The sequence below is a fragment of the Gadus morhua genome, chromosome 21 (assembly GCF_902167405.1).
Source record: "Gadus morhua chromosome 21, gadMor3.0, whole genome shotgun sequence".
NCBI classification, from domain to species: Eukaryota; Metazoa; Chordata; class Actinopteri; order Gadiformes; family Gadidae; genus Gadus; species Gadus morhua.
This window is the reverse complement of record NC_044068.1, coordinates 6,995,108-7,004,174: the sequence shown is the minus strand read 5'-3', so window position 1 is coordinate 7,004,174 and position 9,067 is coordinate 6,995,108.

The following is a 9,067-nucleotide window of genomic DNA, read 5'->3' as shown; positions in this document are numbered from 1 at the left end:
CTGGGGAAGCGTGACACGACAGGGAAAGCCTGTACAGTCTCACCCACCACACACACATGTGTATCCTCACACACTTTCACATGCACACACGCATGCATAAACATAAACACATACACCCGAGCGGCACTCAAAATGAACAAACAAAACTACACGCATATACACCCAGAAATACACATAATAGCGCACACGTAAACACAACATCACCACCTGCACATAACATAAGGGGGACAAAGAGAGAGTGTGTTGCGTATGGTGTATGTGTGTGTGTGAGAGAGGTAGAGAGAGAGAGAGAGAGAGAGAGAGGGGGGGGGGGGGGGGAGAAAAAGAGAGAGGGATTTCACGCACTGCAAGACCGTGCAATGCATAAATTGGTGAACGAAATAAAGTAGCAATGTAATCTAGTGTGTAAGAGCATTTAAAATCGACCAAACCTGGTACAAATAAATCTCGTCAAATGCGCAGCCATTTTGCTCAGAGCGTGATCACTGCTCTCTGTCTACTCTCAGAATTCCGAGAGATGAGGACAAAAAGGGGGCGTGCCTCCGAGAAATGCCGCAAGAAAGCTGGGAGATTTCCGACCTCCGACTCGGAAGGCTGGCGTCCGAGGATTCAGGAACGCACCATCAGAACCAACAGTGTTTGTCGCTGAATGCCATAGCAGCAACAGTTTGTCACATGATGGGTGTGAGCTTGGTGAAGAGAAGACGCCTTTCTGTCCGTCATTCTGCTGGTTGCTCTGGAACAGTGGAGATGATTGGAGGATGACTAAACTCCCTTCACAGGAAATGGAATCGTGGTTCGCTCTGCATGTGGCCTGGGCCATTCCAGCGCTTAAATGGGAACGACTAGAATTAGGTTTGAATTCTTGATGTATATATGTATGTGTGAGTGTGTGTGAGCCTGTATGTTTTTTTGTGTGCGTTTGTGTTTGTGTGATAGTGTGCGTGTGTGTGTGTTTCTGTGTTTCTGTGTGTGTGCTTAGACCGTACATGTACGCGTTAGTGTGTTTCTGTATGTGTGTCAGTGAGTGCGTGTGTCTGCCGCTAAGTGTGTATTTGTGTGCGTGTGTATGTCGTGTGTGTGCCTGGCAGTGCACATGTGTATGAGTTTGTGTGTGTAAGCGTATGTGAGGTGTTAGAGCTAATAGTGAGGCCTTTAAGACTGTTCCCTCTCATTATTAAGTGTTAAAAGGCAAGCCAAAATTGCCTTGCGTAATATGTTCATGTGTGTGTGTGTGTGTGCGTCTGTGTGGCGTGCACGTCTGCTGGAGCTTATTAACCATGTGTTACGTTGTTAATAGCACTCCTTGTTGGCCAGGTGTAATGAGCCCATTAAAACGGCGTCCACACATGAGCTAGTGTGCCCTCACTCAACAAAGGCAGGCCTATATATTTCAACGGAAGATTTGCAATGTGGCAATTTTATATCATTTACTTGGGTTTCCTGCACCAATTGTGCAGCCCCACGCCACATTACATTCGTACCGCATTGTCGTTATCACATGAAAGCATTATTTTTTTTTATGACTTGATCATGGGATCGTCAACGTTCCGTTGCATTCTGGGTAAACTCGCACTGTGTTCAAAAAGATTCTTCACACAACGCGTCGGGCACAACAGAGGCTAACGCATTTCGACACGCTAGTTATATTGGCCGAGCTGTTTATCATCGCACGGCCTCGGCGAACCGCGGTCGTAAATGTTGGAGACTAATTGTGACCTGTGATAGCAGGTATGCGGGGGGGGGGCGGGACTAAGGCCGTCTGAAGCGGCCAATCCCGCGGCGGCGGCCATGCTGATGTGTTTCCTGTGGGTTGACACAGCTGCTGTCTCAGATGTGGCTGTTAGCAGCTCCTCACTCCCCGCCACGCCACGGGATACACTTTATTACAGCGCACGTGCACGCCCGGGCACGCACGCACGCACGCACACACAGACACAGACACACACCTATAGACACTTATGCACAAACACATACACTCTCACACAAGCACACACGCATGCGCACTTGCATGCACATATAAACAAACAACAAACACTCACACAAACAGAAATACACACACACAAACGCAAACACATGTTCACAGACGCAATTGCATGCACGCACACATGCACGCATCCAAATACAAACACACACACACACACACAGACCCACTAGCATAATTACCCATGCATGGCCCCATCGTGTCAGTAACGGTTGGCAGTTCTGTTGTTTCTCACAGCTTAGGGTGGAAATATCTGACGCCTAACACATCTCTCTTAGTTAGGGTTAGGGTTAGGGTCAGCGGCAATGGTTACCCGTGATAGTTTCACTCCCTTATACCAGTTAATATCGTTATTAGTCTTCAACACACGTTTTTTACTTTTTTCCTGTTTAGTTCAGACAGGCCTTCTGGATTGGTTAATTGCCTCCACTGGTCTATTAGCCTCGCAGCTAACGAGCTGAACTCTACATCTGAGCTAGCATCGCGGGCTGGCTAGCGTGGGCCATCTCCCAGTGTGCCGGCCTGCCTCTCTGCCAGTGCTCATGTGCTAACGTGCTAATGTGCTAATCTGCTGTTTAGTCCAACCAGATGGGCTCCTCCACCACACCTCCACACACAACCCAGAGTGAGGCAGGACAGGAGAGAGAGAGGGAGGGACAGAGAGAGAGAGAGAGAGAGAGAGAGAGAGAGAGAGAGAGAGAGAGAGGTACAGAGACAGGTAGAGAAAGGGAAAGAGAGAAGAGTGAGGGAGAGCGTGAGGGGGGGGGGGGGGGAGAGAGAGAGAGAGAGAGAGAGAGAGAGAGAGAGAGAGAGAGAGAGAGAGAGAGAGAGAGAGAGAGAGAGAGAGAGAGAGAGAGAGAGAGAGAGAGAGAGAGAGAGAGGTGAAACCCACACCCAGAATTACACATTACTGAACCAAACATGCTCCCCAACCCCAAACGCACCCAGAACTATCCCCACCCTCATTTTCCCTGGGTGTGACCAGAACGTTGTTTTTATGTTTCTTCTGAGGCGGTGGCACAGCTTAAGTGAAAATCCTCAAGCCTTCCAGTCTCTTTCCACTTTCTCTCACTGTGCTTTGTGTTTAATGGCGGCAGTTAGATTGTTCTGAGTCTCATTCTTAATATTACGATTACGATTATTACGATTACTCGCATTCAAATCGTGTTTTATGTCAGCAAGATTCCAACGAGAGCATTACGATCCTGAAAGCTTTTAATTAAACTTAAAATGAAACTCAAACTCGTTCAAGCACTAATTATCTTTGACTCTGTTTCTCTCTTTCTTTCTCGCTCTCCCTCTCCCTCTCTCTCTCTCTCTCTCTCTCTCTCTTCCTCTCCCCCTCCCTCTCCCTCCCTTCCCTTCTCTCTCTCTCCTCCCTCTCCCTCCCTTCCCTTCTCTCTCTCACCCTCTCCCTCCCTCTCACCCTCTCCGTCTCGCAGTTTAATGCATCGATTCGGATGACTCATTCAGAACCGTCAAGCCCACCACCACCCCCCCCCTCCCTCCCCAACCGCGACCTCTGACCTTTCACGGGGGCCGAAAGCGCTTCGTCGTCATGCTCTGGCGCCGGCCTCAGACGCCTCGCCAGGCATGTGCTGATATCCCATAAAAAAAAAACACATTCCTCCCGTCTGCATGATAGTCATCAGGCCCCGACGCCCCGCACGCAGCAGAACAATAGCGGCGAAAGAGACCGATTGGCATATTTACGCAGAAACTCAAAACACAATATCTACAGCGCCATACAGAGAAACCAAAATCCAGAGCAGCTCAAAGGACGCGAGCCGAGAGGAGGAAACCCAGAAGCCTCCAATCCGAACCCGTTCCAGGGGAGGTTTTGACGATGGCGGTGGCAGTGAGTGGTGGCGCGGGGGGATAACTCGGACCTCCCAGCCGGCCGATCGGAGTTTGAACATATGCGACACGCAGGCAAAATGCATATAAACCCCGGGCTTATAGGGAACCCCCCATAGGTGGAGCGCTCAACAATGTCTATCAAGTTCAGGCCATCACGCATGAGCACTTTAAACAGAGCTCAGGGAGTGGAGGGAGGGAGGCATGAGGGTCGGGGCGTCACGGGATGGGGTGTGTGTGGGGGGCGTGGGGCGGGGGTCACTTTGGGTGATGAGGGTGTAAAGCCTTCCTCCGAGTGCAAATGAGAACGGGCTGTTTGAAGGACTGATTAAAATTCTTCTCGTTTTTTTACTGCGCCTCTCTTTGAACAGGCTGTTGACAAAGGGAGTGTGGGGAGGAGGAGAGAAAGGAGAGAGGGAGGAAAAGAGAGAGAGAGAGAGAGAGAGAGAGAGAGAGAGAGAGAGAGAGAGAGAGAGAGAGAGAGAGAGAGAGAAAAGAAAGGGCGGGAGGGAGAAGGAGGGAGGGAGAGAGAAGGAGCGGAGAGAGGAGAGTTAAGGCTAATTCTGAACAGACCCCTTAACAACGGAAACTGCTCTTAAACCAAACGCCATAAAGCTCCATCAGAAATCCCCCTCATATTGAGAGAGAGAGCGAGAGCGAGAGAGAGAGAGAGAGAGAGAGAGCGCGCGAGAGAGAGAGAGAGAGAGAGAGAGCGAGAGCGAGAGAGAGAGGGGCAGTCAAAATAAATAAAAGGGGGGCAGGAAAGGAAAGGAGAAGAAATGAGAAGCAAGGATAGGAGATGAGAGAGAGGAGAGAATAGAAAGGAGAGAGGAGAGGAAAAGAAAGGAGAGGAGAGGAGAGGAGAGAATAGAAAGGAGAGAGGAGAGGAAAAGAAAGGAGAGGAGAGGAGAGCAGAAGAGTGAGCATTTATGACGATATTGTGAACTCATGGGGAAAAGCTTAAGCCAGGTAAAGCATGGCAGTCCAGAGGCTCCATCTCTATTATGCTCCTTTCATCACTTTATAATGATTTATGTTACACACACACACACAACCACAGGCACACACACACACACACACACACACACAAAACAAGAGGACACGCAAATAAACACACACACACACAGTTTCACACAAATACAAAAACACACACACACACACACACTCATAAAAACACATTCATAAACACACATATATTCACATGAATTCCTGACCACAAAACACACACACACACTCACACGCAGAGGCAAACACACACACACCCGCTAAACCCAAACCGCAGAACTAAAAATGGAATTGTCATAGCCTATTAGACGTAAATTTGCTGTGCCCACACAGTGCTTTCTCGTTCCCCCTTTCCAAGCCTTCTCTCTGTCTCTCTCAGTCTTACTCTGTCTCAGACACAGTTTCTTGCTCTTGGCACAGCTCCCCAGTCACAGTCCTCGACGTTACAAAGAGATCTCTTGCTGCTCCGGTCTGAGGCGACTGGAAAACCGATCGACCGACAGATTAGGGTCAGCGCCCTGGTCCAAACAACCCTTTGGCTAAGCGTTTCCTTCACTACGTCTCCGAGACACACCGCTTAAGAGACATCTGTCAATTCTGAACCCCCAAAACGGTAGATCACCCCCTGTATAAATATAGAGATAGTCTTTCGTGATGTGTTGTACTTTTTGATGACTTTGTTTTACGAAATAGCCGCACCGAAAAAACAGCTAAAAAGCGAACATCCTGGCCACGCCATCTAGGGGCTGCTTTATCACAGATTGAGTCCCCGTCAGCTTCGCAACACACAAGTGTCTCTCCTTGATGGTCAGCTTGTGTGTGTGTGTGTGTGAGAGAGAGAGAGAGAGAGAGAGAGAGAGAGAGAGAGAGAGAGAGAGAGAGAGAGAGAGAGAGAGAGAGAGAGAGAGAGAGAGAGAGAGAGAGAGAGAGAGAGAGGAGAGAGAGAGAGAGAGAGAGAGAGAGAGAGAGAGAGAGAGAGAGAGAGAGAGAGAGAGAGAGAGAGAGAGAGAGAGAGGAGAGAGAGAGAGAGAGAGAGAGAGAGAGAGAGAGAGAGAGAGAGAGAGAGAGAGAGAGAGAGAGAGAGAGAGAGAGAAATTAGATATTGAACTATTGTAGCTCTGGCAAAAGATTTCTATGGACCATTAGTATACAGATATACAGAAATCAGCTATGAAATGCCGAGACAGAGGGCCCGAAGGAGGCGAGGACACACATTCCCACCGCGGAACAACTATACGGTTAGAGTTTGACGTGAACCGCAAGAAGGAAAAAGAAAAGCCAACAAAACTCAAATATTTCATACGCATTTATTTCTCAGCCGTCCATAATGGGCTTTGACCCGTTTTCTTTCCCCCCCCCCCCCCCACCCCACCCCAAAATCTTTAAGTGTAACTGTGATACCCCCCCCCCCCCTCACACACACACACACTTAACCCCCCACTCCTCCCTCCCACAGCCCCACCGACCACTTACACAGTATACTGTCTGGCGAGTAAACACAACAGTGCACCCCTTCCACACCCCGCGGTGCTGTCCCATGCAATTACCTGCTCTGTTAGGAGCCCATTATGAAGGGAAACTCACTGTCACACACTCGGGCTGCTCTCGGGGGATACAGGCGTACGTTTTAATACGCCGTGTTGTGTTTAGGCAGACGAGTCCGAACACGGACAGTCATACACAGTGGCAGAAATGTGTGCGTGTTTTGTGTGTGTGAGTGTGAGTGTTTATTTGTGTGTACGTGTGTGTGTGTTTATTTGTGTGTACGTGTGTGTGTACGTGTACGTGTACGTGTGTCAAGTTAGTTTTTGGTTTTCTCAGCTCTTGCCCAAACTTGAAAAACTGGTTGATCAAATGCTTGGAATGACACAAGGGACAACTCAAATTCTCTTCCTTTTCTTCTTTATTTAGAAGTGAAGTGCATATAGCACAGTGTAGGTAGATTGTTAGGTTGAAAACCTTCAAAGATAAATCGCAAGAAAAAAGAGACATTGCATTATTATCAAATAATATGTTTTAGACTAAACACATAACATTTGATACTGCTAATCAAATCATTGCATCTTCTGCAGTTAAATAAGCAACAAAGTCCTACAAGAGCACATCAAATAATTAAAGGTTTCAAATATAAGCAAGCAAAGTATGATTTTTTTTAATCATAAGGATGCCTTTTACTTTACAATTTCAGTCAGCATTCAGATCAAGCCTGATATTTTACAAACTATAATTTTGCAATGCAACTCAAGTTAATTATATATGCAACAACTGATCAGGCAAAAACAGGCTACTACTCCAACTTAAGTACTGATGCAATGCCTTAATATACTTTTTCAACATTTCACATATTTATATTCATTTAAATAAGAAAGTCAATTTCTCTACCAGTTGCGTCTCCAGTGGTTTGATCATGAGCTGAGTGTCTTTCTTTGTTTTAATTGTTTGCTGGAAGATTTCCTCAGTTCTCAGCTTCTCTCTCACAAACTTTTCCTCCCATGCAGGTGTTCAGGTGTGCAGGTGATTGCCTGCCACAGGAAGTGGAGGGCGGGGCTTGGTTTATCACACGCACTGACTTTCTCTCTGCCCCCTGCAGGTTCGGAGGTTTGGAGCTGAGACTTGGAGCTTGAGATTGTGGCTGTTTCTGTGCATGATTTCCCAGTGCGCTTTGATTTGACGCGACAGTGTGTGTGTGTGTGTGTGTGAGTGTGTGTGTGTGTAAGAGTGTGTTGCACTGGTGGCCGGTTGCAGACTCAGCAGATTAAAGACTCTCTTTTCTAGACTTTGAAATTTGGAAAGAGCCCGAGTGGTCTGTAGCAATTTAGACAACTGTGTGTGTGTGTTGTGGGGGGGGGTATGTGTCGGTCTGAGTGCATGAGTGCGTGTGTGTGTGTTTATTGGGTTGAACAAGCACGACAAATTTAGTCGCTGTGCAGGATTTGACCGGTTCCCTTGTAAGACCAGAATAGGCAGGGATTGTTTGAACATATTTTTCCTTGTGCTATAATTGTCCCACATGCATCTGAACTTGTGTTTATATCCAAGCACTTTCATGAGCTAATACTCAATGAACACGGTTGACTGATAAGTTTGACTTGGTGGCCGGTCTAATGTAAATTGTGAAATGTATTGAACTGAACGGTTTTATTGAAACGTACACAAATACCAAAAAAGGGAACACGGACCAATCTAGCTTTGTAAACGACGACAATTATTGGAATGCATATGCATTGCAATATCATAAAAGGACCTACGATTATATTTTACAAGATGAAGAAAAAGTACAACAAAAAGGCTTTCATCGTGCTGACTTCGTCATGGCCATGTCTCATGCACATCTTTCTCCTATTTCCAGTTATTTTACTGGTCCTTACTGATGGACTTCACATGTGGGTCCCTCATCCCATTCCCACTTACAATTTCCCCGATTATCCTCCACCAAAAGTCAGCTACGAAACGAGCAACAATCAACTTTAAGCTGTTAAACCAATGGGCCGTTAAACCCGGTCTCAATTCGGGCCTTGGTTTTACACCCCACTGGTTTAACTGTTCTTCTTTTGCATTCCTCCACTGTCATTTGCGTTCACTCATCTCCATACAACAATACAATGACAATACTAACAACAACAACCACAACAACAGCAACATGAAGGTGATTAGGAGGTAGCCTGCTGTGTTGCCGTGATGTCAGTGTGGTCAGTGAGGTCCAGCTGTATCCTCCTCTTCTTCCTCCTCCTCCTCCTCCTCCTCTGCTTGATATTAAAAACATCCTCATTGCTTCGTCAGCAAATCAATACAAGGAAGCCATATGGGATCTGTGGATTTGTTTCTGCATTTGTGTTGGGTTGGCTTTGTGTGTGTGTGTGTGTGTGTGTGTGTGTGTGTGTGTGTGTGTGTGTGTGTGTGTGTGTGTGTGTGTGTGTGTGTGTGTGTGTGTGTGTGTGTGTGTGTGTGTTTGTTTGTTTGTGTTTTGCCTGTGAATGTGTGTGTGTGTGTGTGTGTGTGTGTGTGTGTGTGTGTGTGTGTGTGTGTGTGTGTGTGTGTGTGTGTGTGTGTGTGCTCAGATGGTTTTTTCATATAAAAGATCAAAGACTTGAAGAAACAAACGTGAGCCAAATGCTGGGGACTACAATGGCGCTCGACATACATTTTGCACACACACACATGCACACACACACACACACACACACACACACACACACACACACACACACACACACACACACA